The 17,774-nt window shown below is 41.6% G+C and overlaps 1 protein-coding gene across 2 annotated transcripts in view; it reads left to right on the top strand.

Annotated features, from left to right (window-relative positions):
* The window catches only part of ANXA4 (annexin A4), a 76,919-nt gene that overhangs the window by 1,127 nt on the left and 58,018 nt on the right, over window positions 1–17,774 (top strand). The window lies entirely within an intron of this gene.

The following is a 17,774-nucleotide window of genomic DNA, read 5'->3' as shown; positions in this document are numbered from 1 at the left end:
AGAACCCTCCGTCTCCTCCTTATATTGCAAGTAATTCTGTTGATAGGGAAGCTCTAGCTCTTTAGTCGCCATGGAATTCTCAGATGACAGAGGTGGAAGAGCAAGCAACAGAGGAAGTGGGCAGGAATGAGGAAATGGGTCGCCATAGCCGGCGAGGACCAGCTAACATTCCAGAGTCCTTTCTGGTCAAGGCCAGGCTGCCTCCCTCAGCTTAGATCAGATTTCTTTTGCTTTGGGGATACACACCTGAGTGCAAACACAGACAGACATACACACAACTACTGGGTCAAAAATGCTGTGAATTTCCCTCCTAGATATGCTTGCATTTGGTTAAGGATATTTTTTTGTCTGAAAGCTTTTTAGAGAGTAACATATGTAGTCAGGTCCAAGCAGGCCAGCCCTGAGTGTCTGAAGGGGATGCCGAAAGGGTGATGACCACCTGATCACTTCAAACTGTAGCTTGTGGCCCATTTCTCTTCTTATATCTGCAGCTCATCTGTTTTCCCAGTCCTTGCTCATCTGCTGGTAGACTAAGGCTGCTCTTCTCCAAGGGAGATGGAGGTGAGGGCAGGCACTCGAGTAATAGATGTTGTGCCAAGGAGTACCTGATGATTCAGAATAAAGGAGAGGAGGCTTTTCCTTGGTTGTCCAATTTTATCCAGATATTTGAGGATAACAGTGCTTTTTATAATAAAACAATTGCAGGTATATTTTGTGGCAGGATTCAGAATTTAAATACTTTCTTTATATAAAAGAAGAAACTTCTAAAATGTTTGTTTGGACTTTGGGCTGTGGGTTGGCCCAGACGTAACCTTTAGGCATTTGCTTTCACTGCAATGAGGGCTACTTATGGAGGCAGTTTGGTAGATGCTGCAGTGTCTTCCCTGGAAGGACTTTGAATAGCATGCTAGTTGTGGCATGTGGGATCTTCATCACAACATGCGTGACCTTTTGTTGTGGTGCTCGGGCTCAGTAGTTGCAAGACGCAGGTTTAGTTGCCCTGCAGCACGTGGGATCTTACTTCGCCGACCAGGCATCAAACCTGGGCCCCTGCATTTGAAATTCTTAACCAGTGGACCATTAAGGAAGTCCCCTCATTCAATCTTTTTCTTTTTCAACCTGAGGCAGGATTATTAAGCTTGTTTTACAGAAGAGATCCCAAGGTTCCAAGTGGTGGTACAAGGGTTGGACTCCTTGCAAAAAGATTTAAATCCAGCTGCTGGATACTGGCTTCCCAGATGGCACAGTGGTAAAGAATCCACCTGCTAATACAGGAGACACAAGAGACTTGGGTTCAATCCCTGGGTCCGGAAGATCCCCTGGAGGAGGCAATGGCAACCCACTCTAGTATTCTGGCTTGAAAAAATCCCATGGACAGAGGTGCCTGGTGGGCAACCGTCCATACGGTTGCAAAGAGTTGGACACAACTGAGCATGCATGTGTGTGCGTGCACACACACACACACACACACACACACAATGGATACTAAAGCCTGTTCCCTTAGCCTCCCTGCCTTACTGTGGCCCTGTCAGTGCTTGGTTCAGAGTGATTTGGCATTTGGATTTGTGGCTTCCTGGTTTATAAACTAATCTTGACCAAATGTTTTTCTTTTCCTTTTCATCTTTCTTCTGGTCAAGCTGATGTGTAAACTATGGTGGGAAGAACTGGAGCTGGCAGTAGTGTGGGAATACAGGTTAATGGCCCTGGATTCAGGAGGGGCTTGGCTTTTGAATAAGGGAGTCAGCTCACTCTTTGTGGCCCTGGGAAGAGCTGGGCAGGAGTGTTTTGGATGGCAGGTTCTGGTTGCATTTAAGGAAATGACTTTTGAAACCCACAGGCTGGATGGGTTTGGAATTGGCAGGAGTTCTGTCACCAGAGATATCTGGGCAGAAGCCCCACAGCCCCTTTCTGATGGAGCTGGGAAGGGGAGAAGGTTAAACTAAGATGACTTCCAAAGCCATTGTCTCCAAACTTTGGGTGCATCCCCCTGGAAGCTTGCACAGCATACAGATTTTTGCCCCCAGCATTCTGATGCAGTATGACAGGGTGGGACCCAGGAATCTGCCTGTTGTGTTGGTTTTATTGGGAGTAACTTGTTCAGTTATGTTTGAACTGGACAGAGAGCTTTGCCGTGGGAACCTGAACCACCACCTTTGAAGAATTTGTCTTAAATGTTCAAGATGCTTGAGATCAGCCAAATGCCTAGACACTGTGTTAAGAATTGCCCTGAAATTTGGCAGTGTTTCTCAAAATTTTAAAATCCATTAACTTGTGTTCCATCCATTTGAATACTAGGTATTTATCTGAAAGATATGGTTGGACATGCGCATGGAAGGGCCTTCAGTTGGTGGGCAGAATGTCAGTGGCCCCCACCAAATGGATAAAGGTTCATATATTTATTATACAATGTGACAGATGCTATATATTCAAGGGTAAAATACCCAGACCCCATCCTTAGGGAGATAAACTAGCATATCAACAATTAAAAACTCATAGGACTGCATGAGAAGTGAATGCACTTCAATGCACTGTGCATAGCCTGCCATAGAACTGAGGAGGTGCGCCTAACCCCATCATGGGTGGTCAGAGAAGGCTTCTTGGAAGGAGAATGAGAATGATCTTGGAGGTGGGAATAGGAGAAGAAGGGCTTATGCACAGACATGGAGGAGTGCCATTCAGCCAGAGCGGGGCTAGGCCAGAGGCCAGAGCTTGAGGACCCTCAGAAATTAATGTCATTCTGTGGGCCCCTGGGAGATAGGACCAATTATTGGGAGTTAGGTCTTAGAGATTCCAGGGATCCCATAGTATGAGTTGCTGGCCTCAGTCATAAATTCCTGTTTTCTTCTGCATCTGCTTCTATGTTTAGCACTGTTATATGATCATGCTAGTGTGCATGCATTCTACATCGCTTCAGTCCTGTCCAGCTCTTTGTAGACTGTAGCCCACAAGGCTCCTCTGTCCGTGGGATTCTCTAGGCAAGAATACTGGAGTGGGTTGCCATGCCCTCCTCCAGAGGATCTTCCCAACTCAGGGATCGAACCTGCATCTCCTATGCCTCCTGCATTGGCAGGTGGGTTCTTTACCACTGGCGCCACCTGGGAAGCCACCAGTTTTGTGATAGATATTTTTAAATAAAAAGGAAACTCTGGGTACCAGGAAGGAAATCAAGGCAGAGATTCAGCCTTGGAGAAACAAGACTCCCAGCTTCGCTGTCCTACACCAGGCCAACTCTTCAAGGTTTGTCTTGGATGTAATCTGGGTGACGGTCCTCCTCTGTGTGCCCTTGTCTCCCTGTGATTCCCCCACCACGCTTTATTTTTTCTTGAATACCGACTTGTGCCCTCCTCTCAGCTTTGAGCTCCTCTGAGATCAGGACCACAGAGCCCCATTCCTCTGGCCCATTGCCCAGTGAGTGCTCACCAAAGGTCTGTGCTGAGTGAATGTGTGATTTTTCATGGCCTAGAAAATTTATTCCAACCTCTGAGCCCTACAGAATGATCCACTTGCTGAAAAAGTTTCTTTTTCTTTTTTACCACACTGCACAGCATTTGTAATTGGAGTTCCCCTATCATGGGTTGAACCTGCACCCTCGGCACTGGAAGCACAGAGTTCTAAGCACTGGATAGCCAGGGAGGTTCAAATGACCCATTTTTAAAAATGACTGTTCCATTCTTTGTCTCCGCTCCCATCATATCCTTAAACCAGCCAAACTCCGAACTTAATGCATTTGACCCTTAATGCATTTCCTGCGCAGCTGAAAAATCCACGTATCATTTTACACTTCCCACTTCCCTACTGCCTTATCCTTTGTTCCTGGATATCTTGGGATCTACATCTGCAGATTCAACCACCTGTGGATGGTGTAGTGGTGCAGCAGCATTTAGTGAAAAAAAACTCAGGTATAAGTTGTCCTGGGGAAGTTCAAACCTGTATTGCTCAAAGGTCAAATATTCTGTTTTCCAAATAAGTCATATCAGTCATAATCAGAGCAGAAGACTCATTTTTACTGTCTGCCTATGGACTCTTTGCTGTTAAAATCCTATCTGAGCCTTAATCAAATGAAATCTCTTTGCCTCTCTTGGGTGGGGGGAGTGAGGTGGGATTACTTAGTCTGTAGTCTCTCCCTTCCTTGAAGTTCTAACGTTAATAGCTGCCGAGAGCTGCTTTGCCATTGGGTTGGTTACATACTAGTTTTGTTTCTCTTACTGGCTTTCATGCTTCTTGAGAGCAAAAATCATCTTCATCTTTGTTTCTTTCACAATGCCTAGTACCTGATAGAAGCAAAATAAACTTTTGTTACATTTATTTATTTGTTATTTTTGGCTGTTCTGGGTCTTGGTTGCTGTGTGGGCGTTTCTCTAGTTGCAAAGAGTGGGGCTACTCTCTAGTTGGGAAGCATGGGGTTCTCATTGTGGTGGGTTCTCTTGAAGCAGAGACGGGCTCTAGGGCCTGCGGGCTTCAGTAGTTGAGGCATGTGGACTCAGCAGGTCGGCTCTCAGGCTCGAGAGCACAGGTTTAGTAGTGTGGTGCATGGTCTTCATTGTTCCTTAGCATGTGGGATCTTCCTAGATCTGGGATTGAATCCGGGTCTCCTGCATTGGCAGGCGGATTCTTTACCACTGAGCCACCAAGGAAGCCCTCAAATGAATGTTTAAGTGAAGACGATGAGTGCCTGCACACACAGCAAGTGGCAGTTTTGAAACAGGGGGTCTCATGCAGAGACCACCTATTTGAGAGTCAGGGCTCAGAGCTGGGTGTGAGAATAACCAGGACTGCATGCTGAAACTTAATTGAGTAAGGTCTCTGAGCCCCACCCAAGATTTACTGACTCAAGCTCTAGAGTCTGACATCCCCCAGATCTGTATTTCTAAACACTCTCCAGGGGATTTTTGTGCCCACTAAAGTTTAAGAGCTTTTCCCAAGATACCATGCCAGCTGCCTTACCCTCTGTACTAATTAGGATCCTTTTGAAGCCATAGCTCCGGACACTGAGTCATGCCTTCTGTGCTTAGCTGCTTAGTCATGTCTGACTCTTTGCGACCCCATGAACTGCAGCCCGCCAGGGTCCTCTCTTCATGGGATTCTCAGGCGAGAATACTAGAGTGGGTTGCCATGCCCTCCTCCATTGAATCTACCCAACCCAGGGATCAAATCCAGATCTCCCTCATTGCAGGCGGATTCTTTACTGTCTGAGCCACCAGGGAAGCCAAGAATACTGGAGTGGGTAACCTATCCTTTCTCCAGGGGAACTTCCCAAGCCAGGAATTGAACTGGGGTCTCCTGCATGGAAGGTGGATTCTTTACCAGCTGAGCTACCAGGGAAGCCCAAGTCGTGCCTTCATCCAAGGCCAAAAGGGGAAGTTGGTAGGCTGACTCAGTCATTTTAGCATGGGGACTGCTCTTTCTCCAAGCCTCTAGACAGGCTTGCCTTTACTTCTCAACCTCCAAAGTGTGTCACATGGCTATTCATAAACCACTGTGGTGGTTGGAATGGGCTTGCCTTGGACCAGTCATTCTTTCTTTCTAGGAGAGTCCCACTTTCCTGGTTTACCAAACTCAGTCCCTCAACTCATGAAGGCTCTCTCAATGAGGAAGGAGGGTGTAATAGAGATTGATTGCTAATCCTGGCAGAAATCTTGCACAGTAGTCTACCTCAGCTTGATGCCAGAATAAACTGGCTCCCACAGGTGGGGTTAGATCTTGAAGCAAGGACTGGAGCTCTGCCCTTGTTGTGGATTCGCAGCCTGCTATCTCCTGAACTGAATGCGTGCCTTACAGCCTAGGCCAACACTCAAACGTGGGAGAAGACTGGAATCTGGAGTTTCACAGATCTTGTAAATTAACAGATCAGGCCTTCCAGGAGTGAGGTGTGCTTGCACTGGATGGTTTTGAGAACTCTACTACTCAAATAATCTTTGGCAGACATATATCCTGAGTCATATTTATGCATAACTATTTATACATGCATGTGTATAACATATTAAAAGATGTTAATGTTATGACTCCCCCTTCTATTAATAAAATTTTGCTCATTTTTCCCTATTACTTTATTCTTTTTTAAAGATTTTAAAAAATATGGACCATTTTTTAAAGTCTTTATTGAATTTTGTTAACATTATTACTTATGTTTTTGGTTTTTGGCCCAGAGGCATTTGGGCTCTTAGCTTCCCCACCAGGGATGGAACACATACCCCCTGCATTGGAAGGCAAAGTCTTAACCTCTGGACCACCAGGGAAGTCCCCCATTAACTTACTGTTGGTGAAGGATCATGAATGAGAACCTACACTTACAAAACGCCCAGGGGTGGTTTGGGAACCTTTTAGGTATCTGTAGTTGGAATCTAGAATCATTACTCTAGAGCAGTGGTTATCAAATCTGAGAATGCATCAGAATCATGTCGGGGAGCCTCTTAACTCCACCTCCCAAGTTTTGGATTCTGTAGGTCTGAGGTTGGGCCTACGAATTTACACTTTTAACAAATTCCCAGTTGATGGTGATGTTCCTGATCATGGAACCACTTTCACAACCACTTAGTTGTATAAACTTCTTTTAGGTTGAAATACTGGTCTGGATATAATGGAAATATAAACATAGGGGAATTTTAATCATGCACACGGGATCTTCTACCTTTTTCAGATTCTTTTGTGCTCCCTATTAAAGCTGCCTGTGACCTCCTCACTGGGGCCATGCTTTGGGTGGACTTGATTCATGGATTTTCTCTATGTTGGTGAATCTGAGGAAGGCTTATACCTCAGAGGTGAGAAGATGGAGCAACACCCACACACTCTCCCTCCAGGCTGAGCATTCATGGTGGCCTTAAATATTGGTCTTAAAACCCTGCTTTTACCTTAAGAAAGAGTGAATTTCTGATAGGTACTCAAACATAGTTGAACTTTGAGAACATTATGCCAAATGAAATAATCCAGACACAAAAGAACAAATATATCATTCCACCTATATAGGATAAAATTCAAATTCATAGAGACAGAAAACAGAATGATGGTTTACAGAGTCTAGGGTAAGGGAGAAATGATGAGTTATTATTTAATGCATAGAAAGTTTCTATGTGGGACGATGGAGAAGTTCTGGGAATGGATAGTGGTAATGGTTGTACAACATTGTAAATGTAATCAATGCCACTGAATTTTAAAATGAAATAAATAGAATAAAACATAGAAAATAGGAATAAAATAAAGCAAATATTCTAGCAATGGGGAAGAGATACTCTTAACTATTAAAAAGTATTAAAATGTTAAGTTTTGTCATTTTTTTTAACCACAGTTTTTTGAAAAAAATCCTGCTTCCGTTACTGTTCTCCCAGTGGTGTCTTGGGGCATTGTTCTATCAACCCATCAGAGTGCATGCTCAGTCACTCAGTAATGTCCAACTCTGCAACTCCATGGACTGTAGCCTGCCAGGCTCCTCTGTCCATGGGATTTTCCAGGCAAGACTACTAGACTGGGTTGCCATTTCCTCCTCCTGGGGATCTTCCCAACCCAGAGGTCGAACCCACGTCTCCTGCATCTCATGCTTTGGCAAATGGATTCTTTACCACTGAGCCATGTGGGAAATCCATCAGAAATGATTGTTAAATGCTCAGGGTTTTTTCAAACTAATTGTTAAATATAGCCATTATTTAACCATTGTATATTATAAATATAATATATTATAAATATAGCCATTAAATGAATTATATTAAGGTAGAAATATTTATCAGTAAATTATATTGAAAACACCCTGTAACTTTCTAATTATTTTACCACCTTTTACTATTACATATGTTCTTGAAGTTCTTTACGTCTCTTGTGTCTGTATGGTGGAAATACTATATAATGGCATACCATCATCTACTGATTCAGTTCAGTTCAGTTCAGTTCAGTTCAGTCGCTCAGTCGTGTCCGACTCTTTGCGACCCCATGAATCGCAGCACGCCAGGCCTCCCTCTCCATCACCAACTCCCGGAGTTCACTCAGACTCACGTCCATCGAGTCAGTGATGCCATACAGCCATCTCATCCTCTGTTGTCCCCTTCTCCTCCTGCCCCCAATCCCTCCCAGCATCAGAGTCTTTTCCAATGAGTCAACTCTTCGCATGAGGTGGCCAAAATACTGGAGTTTCAGCTTTAGCATTACCAACTCTAAAAGTAACACCACATAAGTAACTTGAAATGAATCATGTTGAAAATATTTACACCAAAGAAATGGCTACAAATCAGGGTTTTCTTTCCTTGGAGAGCCAGCTGTTAAGTTTATCAGCACACCCCTGGTCTTATCATGGCTCATTAGTGGGGCAGGGTTGGAGCGAGCTTGCAGGAATAAAACACCAGCTATTTAGGATCTTCCAGCCAAAGTTTCTTAGACTGAATTCTAGCTCTTTCCAAATAGCCTTGTCATTGGCTGTTTTCCCCAGGCCCAAAACAGAAGATGTTGTGGCTAAGTTTAATGGGTGAGACGCAAGATGAGACATGTAGTAAGAGTTGCTTTAACCTCCCGGGCAAGAGTTTCCTCAACTGGAACATGGAAGGGGTGGGAGAAAAACTGGCAGAAATAAAATAAAGTGATTATTCTAGCAGTGGGAAAGAGCTACTTAAAAAAAATTTTTTTTTATTATAAACTTTTCCTAACATACACCCAAAGTGGCAGAATAGTAAAAGGAAACCTCATGTACCTATTCATGCTCCAGCTCAACAGTTATCAATATTTTCATAAAAAAAGAACTTTTCTAACCATTGAGGTAATAAGAATGGGGAGGAATACAAAGGAAAAGATGGATAGGTATGATTTAAAAATTTTCTCCCAAAGTTTGACTCTACTAAAAGGAAAATATGAAATTGGAAAAATGCATACTAATAAATTCTGGGTATAAAAGATTAAGTTCTATAATATGTGCATAATTCCTAGAAATGTGTTAGTAAAGCATCAGGATCCCTAAAATGGGCAAAAAATGCAAGCAGATAATTCACAAAAAGGCATATAAGTAGAAAAAGAGACAATTCAGTGTTTATTCAAAGAAGTTAAACCTATGATAAGGCTCAGTATTATACCTAAACATTAAATAATAAATATAGCAAATGAATATGTTTTGGCTGGCTGAGAATTGGATATCCTTGTAAATTTGGAGGACAACAGGAAATATTCATAATTATCCAGGTATTGGTATCACAAGGAATAAATAGGTCAAAAGAAGAACAAAATCTACAAAGCTAATTAAAAAGATTGTAGTTATATCATAAAAAAAAAACCTTAATAACTGAAGAGCCTAAGCTACTCCATTTTGTCAAAAAAAAAAAAAAAGACTCCATTTTAGAGTTCTGAGGAGAAAGTCTTTGGAAATCCTCTGACCTCACCCCACCACCTGCAAGCCAATCAGATCTCAGATCAGGATCTCCTGACTTTTAAGTTCAGGACTTATGACCTGCCCGGGAAATTCAAATTAATCAGAACCCAACACCTAACCCTTCCACAGAAGGTAACCAATTAGACGTCTCCCAACCCGGAAACTCCCGTTTTGCAAATTTTTTCGCTGGAGAATACCCTGTATAAGCAATGTAACCCAGATTTCGGAGCTCCTCTCCTTAGCCGCTGTGTGGGTAACGGTGGGAGCCCCAGCTCGAGCTTGGTAATAAAAACTCTATTGCTTTTTCATTGGATATCGGCTCCCTGGTGGTCATTGGGAGATTTCGCGACTTGAGCACAACAATAACCAAATAGTAGGGACATTGAATAAGTTATAATGTATCAATATGATGGAAGAATATAAATTTAATAAAATAATATGATGATTGTGTAGAATTTGGAAGATTAAGAGGAGAGCAGAACATAAAATGATATACATACTGTGATTACAACTGCTAAAAGATTGGAACACACAAAAAGTGAAAGTACATGGTATGTTTACACTGTTTTAAAATGGCCTTTTCAGTGCTTAGATTTGATTTAATAATATACAAAATAAAATGAAAGGGGGAAATAGATGTGATTGCTAAAGGCCTTATACTCTCTACGAAAGTTGATCTTTTTCTTTTGTAGGAAAGAAGCATAATTTTCAGCACTGCAGTGGAACATTCTGCCTGTTCCCACATGCTTGCTGGGTTTAGGAAACAAGTTTATCAGATCAGGCAGGCAACTTAAACAATAACGACTGGAGGGAAAAAGAGGTTGATAGCGACAAATAAAATTAATGCCAACTATCCCAAATCCATATTTCATTTTTACAACCAAAAAGTCCTGAGGTTGCTGAAACAGAAATAAATCAAATAATAAATTTCTTGCTGTATACATTTTATTAAAAAGTAAAGAGTTTTTTTTTTTTTAAGCTAATCAGTTTTTTCTATTTTCTATGGTCTCTCGAGGTGTTAATATTAAATTTTTCATGATCTCTGCAGATGCTTCATTTCTTTTAGAAGGACTCTTGCTGGAGGATACTGTTTTGGGGAAGGAGTGATAGTTGAAACCAAACAGTAGTGAAAAGAATATTATTTAAATATTTGGTAAACCTTCTTATATTAATATTAGATTTGGTAAGCCCTCTTAAATACACATAAGCATTTTAAAAGTCAAATCTCTTTCTATTTGGGAAGGAGGAAAAGGGTGATTGTAGAAAATTAGCCTTGGCCTTGATGTTCTGAATACAGAATATTTAAGCCAAAATCTTTCATCTCAAAGGATTTCTTGGTGTTATGCTAATCATTTTTCTCCTCGTACTTAGAATGCTATTCTTCCATCAAATATTGAGGATGCCCAATGGTTCCCTGAATGTTTCTTCTGAATAATTAAGTGAATTATTTTCAGGGATAAGCTTTGCCTTTACACATTCCAGGGTGCTCGTTCTTTTGTCATAGACCCATACTGTGTTTTTCTTTCTTTTCTTAAAAAAAATGGGGGAAATGAAGTCACCAAGAAGATAAATAATTTTCTTGATGAGATTTAAAAGAGATATCTGAGATAATTATTCACGTGAAGTATTTAGAACAATGTCTGACACAATAAGATATATGCTCAACAGTAGCTATTATAATTATTATTAACCACAAAAAGGAATGGATGTGTCAGTTGAATTGAGGTGAATGAACCCAGAGTCTCTTACACAGAGTCAAGTAAGTCAAAAAAGAGTAAAACAAGTATCCTATATTAACACACATATATGGAATCTAGGAAAATGGTACTAATGAACCTATTTGCAGGGCGGGAATAGAGACACAGATGTAGAGAACAAACTTGCAGACAGAACAGGGGAAGGAGAGGGTTGGTTGAATGGAGAGAGTAGCATTGACGTGTATACACTAGCATATGTAAACTGGAGAGCCAGTGGGAGGTTGCAGCAAAACACAGGGAGCCCAGCCTGGAGCTCTGTGACCACCTAGAGGGGTGGGACGGTGGGGAGGGGGAGGGAGGCTCCAAAGGGAGGGGATGTATATATATATACACTTAGGGCTGATTTGCACTGTTGTGTGGCAGAAACCAATAAAACTTTGTAAAGCAGTTAGCCTCCAATTAAAAATAAAGAAGAAATTTAAAAATTATTATTACACAAGGTAGGTGTAGATCAGTGCTATGTGATAGAAATATAAAGTGAGCCACAAATGTAAGTTTGAATTATCTAGTAGTCACATTTAAAAACAAACGAGACAGGTGAAATGAATAATATCCATTATCCTACCCAACCAAGTACTGGGTTGGAGAGAGAGTCTGTTCGAGGTTTTCTATAAGATGGTACCGATTAAAACTGCACCTGTCTGGATCACCAGTCCAGGTTCGATGCATGAGACAGGGTGCTCAGGGCTGGTGCACTGGGATGACCCAGAGGGATGGGATGGGGAGGGAGGTGGGAGAGGGGTTCAGGATGGGGAACACATGTACACCCATGGCAGATCCATGTCAATGTATAGCAAAACCACTACAATATTGTAAAGTAATTAGCCTCCAATTAAAATAAATAAATTTATATTAAAAAAATAAAACTGCACCTGTCCAGTTAATTCACTAACTCTTATATGCAAATTGAATCTCTTTTTCCTTACTGTATCAGTCACAGTGCTTCTGCCTCTTGACTCAATTCCACATCAGTAAGCCACCTTCTTTTAAAAATTTTTTAAATATCCATTGTTATTTTTTCATACTAGAAAATGTTATAATTAAAGTAAGTATTTAAATGTAATTATGAATTACAATCTATATAGGTATCACTGTAATTCATGCTGTCTGTAGAACATATTCAAATAAACACATTCAAAATGTTGCATTAATGCATAGATGATATCAAAGTGAATCAATGTGTGTGAATCAAGTGGATTGGTGCTGTGATTCAGTATAATACTAGAAAAGATGCAGTGTGGCTGACAAGCATGCTGCACAGTGTAACGGTTACAGTGAATCGTGGCCCCATCAAAAAATGCTGCTGTCCTGTGTTATGAAAAAATATTTTATACTGCTTCAATTTTAAATTGACTTCAAATTAAAATTGAGTTATTTTCTCTGTTGCACTAGTTGCATTTCAGTTACTCAATAACTGCTTGGTGGCTTGTGGCTACCATGTTGCGCAACACAGGTGCCGACCTGTGTCTGTCAAAGGAAAGGTGGACAGAACACCTTAGTCCTTTTCGTGTTGGCATCAGCTTTAAGCAGGAGAGAAATTTGTTTGCACAGTACTCAGTCCAATTCCTGTTTCCAACTGGTTTTCTCCATTTCTCTCTGCCTCTCTGAGGTGGCATCTTTTCCTATCCCCAGTGCCTGGTTCTTTCATACATAAAGGATGCCTTTCCACCAGGATTCTTTTCTTTGGTCACTTTTCCCTGCATCTACTCTGCTTCGTGTCTGGCTTGGGGAATTAATAGGATCAGTAAAGGGTCCACCTCACAGCTCCTCAGCTCAAGTGGGTGGGCAGGGCTGGGGTTTTCTGGGGGGATTCCCCACTGAGCTGATGGAGACACGTGACTCAGCTCCTTACTATCCCCCTCTTTCTGGCTTTTTCTGTGCGTCTCTTACACACATCTGTCTCTAGTTAGTTTCGGTTCCTTTCAGCTTCTGATCTTGTCTCATGTCAGTCCTAGTCCTTTGGATTTTGTCACGAGTTTCTTCCGTGGCCCTGCTTTGCCTTCGTGAGGTTTTTCATGGGAAAAAAAAGAAAAACAGGAGAGGCTGCATCAGAAATAACAAGTTCCCTATGTGAATCAGACATCCACCATGGAGGAATTCTAACAGTTCTGCTTTTGTATTGTTTGGCCAGAGTCAGCTTGAACGCTGGAAAGATTTGAAAATAGATCCCTGCTCTGGTCCACAGAAGGAGTGGCTGATCCAGAGGGAGAGAGAGTCGCCCACAGAGCTAGATCTCCAGTATTTATAGGGCATGGGCAGCACCAGAAGAAAACGTGCCATTTCAAGAGAGCCGTGTTTCTTCTCCAGCTTATTCCAGATTGCCGGGGTCAAAGCAGTGTAAATCTGTGAAGAAAACCCAGCTGCTTTTCCTGCTCATTTGGGAAGAGAGTTTTCTTCTCTTGTGGCAAATGGAAGTGGCAGTGTTGGTGAGGAAAAGCCTGGGCTGTGTAATAACACTTTTCCTACCTGTAGGCAAATAAAACCTAACAGGACAATAGGAAGCCTGGCCACTCACCGCCTCTTTGCCAATCACTCCCCTCTGGTACTTGAGTTTCTCATTCAGGTCCTGTCTGTCTCCTCCTTCCAGCCTCACAAGAATTCTGTAAAGAAAGATGGAGTGGACTTTAGTTTCTCTGGGACAGATTATAAAAGAAAGACCAGATGTTAGATTCAGGATTCCTTTTTCTGATGAGGTGCTCTTCTTCTTTGCCCCTGAGACCTATGATGGCTGAGACGAGAGAGATCAGGAGTACTGGTCTGCCTTGGAACTGGGGTCTCAGGATATGGTGGCCTGTAGTTTATGATTCATAAGGAGGGATCCAGGTGACCTGGGTGCAGGTGGATGTACAGCCTTGGAATTGGGGGTCTCAGGATATGGTGGCCTGTAGTTTGTGATTCATAAGGTGGGATCCAGGTGACCTGGGTGCAGACGGACATACAGAAACTCTAGTGGTAAAAGAGACAAAAGCTGGAGATCAACACCAGTAGCTTATGATCAACTGGTTGGGGTTCCTATGTGAACAGTTAGTGGGGTTCCTGTCTTAGAGTCTTCCTTGCCCAGAATAGTTTACTTATGGTATTTTTGAAGGAGGAAAATGGAATTAAGTGACCTTTCACGTTTCTTTGAGGGCCTCTGATTTTAAAGTAACTTGGGAAATGGAGCGGGAAAAACAGTGTAACCTGTGGCAAAGCTTAACTATGCTGGACAGATTTTTCTCTTTGAATAGCTGTTATCCCTGAGGAGACGTGGCTTTACCCATGATGCTATGCAAAAGCTGTATGGATTTTTGGATTCCACTGAGATGGATTTTGCCTCTGAGAGGACATTGCTAAAGGAAGACACACAGTGGCAGGCTTTACCTGAGAGGCCACCTTCAGCCTGCAAAGCTGGATACCTGTGTATTATCTGAATCATATACTTGTGGCTGTAGACATGTTTATTATTGTATTGAAGTATTAATTACATATGATAAAATACACAGATCTTAAGTGCTTAGTTCAGTGAGGTGTTTTTTTCTTAAGGAGTTCACTTTTTAAAATTGCTTCTTTTCTTTTTTAAATTTTCTTTCTGTTTGTAATTGTTTGTTGTTGTCGTTTAGTCCCTAAGTCGTGTCCGACTCTTTTGCAACCCCATGGACTGTAGCCTCCCAGGCTCCTCTGTCCATGGGATTTCCCAGCCAAGAATACTGTAAAAATTATTTTTTTAAATTGTGGTAAAATACACATAAGATAAAACTTACCATTTTAACTATTTCTAAGCATTCAGTTTGGTGGTGTGAATACAGTTACATTGTTTTGCAACCATCACTACCACGCCTTTCATCTTGTGGAGCTGAAATTCTATCCCTGCTAGACTATAATTCCTTCTCGCCCCTTCTTCCACCTCTGGCACTACCATCCTACGTGAGTCTGACTACTCTAAGTTCTCAATAGAAGTGGAATCATATTGTAGTGATCTTTTTGTGTCTGGCTATTTCACTTAGCATGATGTCCTCAAAGTCCATGTCAAACTTCTTTTCGAGGCTGACTAATATTTTGTTGTTTGTACCACATTTTGTTTATACGTTCCTCTGTCAGTTGACACATGGGTTGCTTCCATCTTTTGGCTATTTTGAATAATCCTGCTATGAACATGAGTGTACAAACATCTCACTGAGTCCCTGCTGTCAACTTTTTGGAAAGGTTATGTATATTATTAATATGTATGTATGTATCTCCAGATTGTATATAGGTGGAATATTTACCCATAAATGGAATTGCTACATCACATAGTAATTATTGTATTTTTAATTTTTCAAGGAAGTACCATGCTGTTTTCTATAGTGGCTATACTATTTTACACTCCTACCAGCAGTACACAAGGGATCCAATTTCTCCACATCTTCACTGACACTTGTTATTTTCTGACTTGTTTTGTTTTAATACGAGCCATCCTAATGGGTGTGAAGTGAGTCCAATGTATTTTGACACATGTTTTCAGTTGGGTACCACTGCCTCAATCAAGATAAGGAACATTTCAGTCACACCCTAAAGTTCCTTCCCTCACAATCCTGTGCAGGTGTGCCCCTCCACCTCACCACTACCTCCAATCCGTGACCCTAGGCAACCACTTCTGTGCTTTCTGGCATTATACATTAGCTTGTTTTCTCGGCTTCATTCACTCAGGATAATGTTTTAGAGATTCACTCGTCTTATCACTGTATCAGTCGTTCGCTGAAAAATATCCATTGCCTGAATATTCTGCAATCTGTCCATTTATCTGTTGATGAGCATTTGAGTTGTCTCCAGTTGCAGGAGTTTGTGTGAGTACGGCTCATGTGAACACTCTTGCCCATGTTTTCTTATGGATATGGGTGTTCACTTATCTTAGGTAAATAAGATGGAATTGCTGAGTCAAAGGGAAGATTCATGTTTAACCTGAATAGAAACTGCCAAATAGTTAGTGTTTGAAAGTTTCAGTTGCTCTACCTCTTCTCTAACATTTATTTATTTATTTTTGAATTTATTTTTCACTGTGCTGGGTCTTTGTGGTGCGTGGGCATTTCTGTAGTTGGGGTGCAGAGGTTTGGTTGCCCCACGGCATGTGGGGTTGTACACAGGGATCAAACCTGCGTCTCCTACATTGAAAGGCGGATTCATAACCACAGGACCACCAGGGAAGTCCCTCTGTAACGTTTAATAGTGTCCATTTTTTGTTTTTGTTTCTTCCCTTTCTTTCCTTTTCTTTAAACCATCTTAAAGGATGTGAATGGTATCTTATTTTGCTTTTAATTTGTGTTTTCTGCGTAACCAGAAACGGGCACCTTTTCATATACTTACTGATCATTCATATGTTTTCTTTTGTGAAGTGTCTTAAGTCTTTCTCCCATTTAAGAACTTGCTGTGTTCATCTTTGTGTTATGACTTTTAGTTCTTTATATATTCTCAGCTCGAGTCCTTTATCAGATATATGTGCTGTGAATATTTTTCCCCAATCTATGGCTTTTCTGTTAATTTTCTTTTAATGAGAATAAAAGACACTTTTCTAATAGTGTCTTTTACTGAGCAAATCTTTTTTAATTTTGATGAATCTTACTTATATTGACTTTTATAGCTTGTGCTGTTTTGTGTCCTAAGAAATCTCTACCTACCTAAGATTTCAGGATAGAGAATATATTTTCCTCTGTGGTTAGAAAGTACACCCCAGTGGGACTGGAGTAATTGAATCTATGCTAATGCTTCCTTAGAGAATACCAGGGGGCTCAGAAACAAGGCAAGAGGAGGAGACCCCCTGGGGAAGAGGGCCCTTCGTGAAGACTAGGCCTTCTGCAAGCCGGAGGAGCCAAGGAAGTTAACATAGTCCTATGGCTGCAGGAGCAGCCAGTTCAGTTAAAGTCAACAGGCATTTCTTACAGCTCCAGTATGTGCAAGGGACTGCTGAGAATTAAGAGCAAGAAAGTAGGGGCGCAGGATGGGAGTCTGGTGAGCAGATTCCAGGGAAGATGCTGTCTTAGAATTCAGACAACTCTGAAAACAGTGATGATGTTGGAGGACAGACACACACAGAGGACCCCATCAACTTGGTGGCCAAAAGGATCCTAAGGGAAATCTGGTTTGAAAGGTTGTAGAAGTGAAAGCCTGAACTCTGTACACCACAGATATTTTTAATATGGGTGGAGTTGGTAACCCACCCCGAAAACAGCTCATTAAACTGGTAAGTTGGAATATGTGTATGTGGTGGATAAAGGTTACTCGAAGAGAATAGTAATAAAAAGAAGAGCTAACATTTGTTGAGTACATAATATGTGTAAGATTCTAAGTACTTGATATGATGCAATAACTTGATTCATCTTTGCCACAACCCTTCCTATGAAGTTACTATTATTATGAATTCCATGTTATCAATGAGGAAATTCACTGAAGTACAGAGAGATTATAATTTACTCCAAATCACACAGTGAGGAAATATGTGTGGGAGAGTTACAAACCCAAGTGGTTGGCCTCCAGGCTTCAGCATCTTGGTTACAGAGGAAGGATGGTGTCAAAGGAAGGATGGCTCCAAGGAAGGAGGAGGTCCTGTCTGAAATGGACAGCTAGGCTGTGGCGTTGGCCACACCAGCTTCAGGTTTGGACCTTCCCACTGCTGGTGGCTCAGACGGTAAAGCGTCTGTCTACAGTACGGGAGACCCGGGTTCGAACCC

Source organism: Capricornis sumatraensis, chromosome 1 (genome assembly GCF_032405125.1).
Source record: "Capricornis sumatraensis isolate serow.1 chromosome 1, serow.2, whole genome shotgun sequence".
NCBI classification, from domain to species: Eukaryota; Metazoa; Chordata; class Mammalia; order Artiodactyla; family Bovidae; genus Capricornis; species Capricornis sumatraensis.
The sequence above is the reverse complement of the archived record's forward strand: the minus strand, read 5'-3'. Positions and strand labels throughout refer to the sequence as shown.